Source organism: Limulus polyphemus, unplaced genomic scaffold (genome assembly GCF_000517525.1).
Source record: "Limulus polyphemus unplaced genomic scaffold, Limulus_polyphemus-2.1.2 Scaffold4633, whole genome shotgun sequence".
Taxonomy (NCBI): Eukaryota; Metazoa; Arthropoda; class Merostomata; order Xiphosura; family Limulidae; genus Limulus; species Limulus polyphemus.
The window spans coordinates 68,049-69,955 of NW_013670243.1; positions in this window are offsets into that span (position 1 = coordinate 68,049).

Genomic DNA, 1,907 nt, shown 5'->3' on the forward strand with positions numbered 1-1,907 from the left:
ACAAACAAACTTTTTTCTCCAAAATATCCTCTGTTCCTTTTGTCAAAGTGTAGTCAGGCTGATTCAATTACTTTAGAACCATGCTTTGACGGAATAAATTATTTTTCTTATCTCCTTTTGTACTGTTAGTCTTATCTTAACATATTGTTGCGTCAGCGAGGTCACGTGACTAGTATCACGCCACCTCTTTCTAGAAATATCCTGTTCCTTCAAGAATGCCCTAGCATTTACTAGATATGTGTTAGTCTTGTATATTTAAAACGTTCACAACGTGATGGGACAACAGTGTAGTGAGTAATTGAACTGCTGTCAGAGAGTGTGTAATTGAATTGAGTACTGTTGAAGTCGAGCACGTGAGACGTTTGTTATAGCGCGACTGTTGAAATTAAGTGTTTCGCAAAGTTATATTCAGAAAGAATAAACCAGTTTTATTTAAGAAAGGACTTGTGTCGCTAAAGTTTCGTCGGAACGAATTTACGGAAAATTAACTAACGAACGGAGACGTAACAATATTAAACGTTATGCCTATGTCAGTCGTTAGGCTTATCACTTCTACGATAGTTAACTTCATGCCAAACTTTTCTTTGCACGTAAATTTACTCTATTCTGCTATTGTCTGTCTGCTTGTTTCACATTATTTATATCTTTATCACTTTATCATCTGGCCTTCTCACAAGACACAATTACCTCTTTCCTGATCACGCAAACAGTACCAACCCAGCTATATAGTTTTACATTGTTCAAAACCATCATTTGGTTATATTGTTACGTCTCTGGTCGATTGTTAATTTCCCATAAAAATTCCTTCCGAAAAACTTCATCCATACAAGTCCTTTTTTAAATAAAACTAGTTTATTATTTCTCAATACTACTTTGCAATACACTTAATTTCTACAGTCGCTTTAACTTCAACACACGCTAGAATTCACAACGATTCACGCACTTTACTTACGGCTCGACTCGATTATCTGTCTCTATATCTCTCTGCCTGCAATTATTCTCCCTTGTCTTTTCTTGTCGGTCATATATATACAAAATAGAGGGCGTCTGGCAAACACTCGAGTCTTCACGAACGTTCTAGATACTCATTATGTGTTACCAGCGTCACGTGACTTCCGCTGTCATAACACTGCCCTTCCTTAGTATTGTTCGTCCTGAACAATAGCCACTTAAATTAAACCAATAGATAATTAACAATATCTTAATTAAATGGACAGAATTTACAAACACAAAATTAAAATTCAACGAAGTCTCCTAATTTTACGGGACTATCTTCTTCCATACTGGTCTCCATCTCGTTGGCTTCTGCTTCACGTGAAGTTCATCTGCTCCATCGAGAATTGTCCTATTATCGGTAATAGTCACATCAGTGGTAGTAGCTTCATTAAGGGCTTCACTGTTTCCCTTTTCAAAACCGGGTAGAATTTTTTTTTGACAGTGGCTTTTTCAAGTGACACGTCGTCTGTTTCGTTGTTCACTTGGTTCCAACTGAAATGTCCTGGACCGTGATAATGCCAAATCCTGTTGGCATGTACCACCTTTAGCTTACCTCGCCGACCACATTTTATTCGAAAAGTCACGTCTGAGAGACGATCCACTATGTTATATGGGCCTTCCCATGGAGAAGACAACTTAGGAGACTTCCCTTTGGTCTTCCTGGGATTATACAAGCAACTCTTCATAAGGTAGGCGTCCTGTTAACAGATCCACTGGCAACCGAAGTTCCCGACCAAACATCAACTTTGCTGGAGTGTATCAAGTGGCTTCATGCTCTCCTGTCCTATAGGCCATCAACAGTGGAGGGAGTAAGACATCTTGACGGCTATTACAAAACTTTGCCGGTTCATGTTCCAGTGTCCAGTTGTACTTCTCTACCATCCCATCAGAATGTGGGTGAAGTGGCGTTG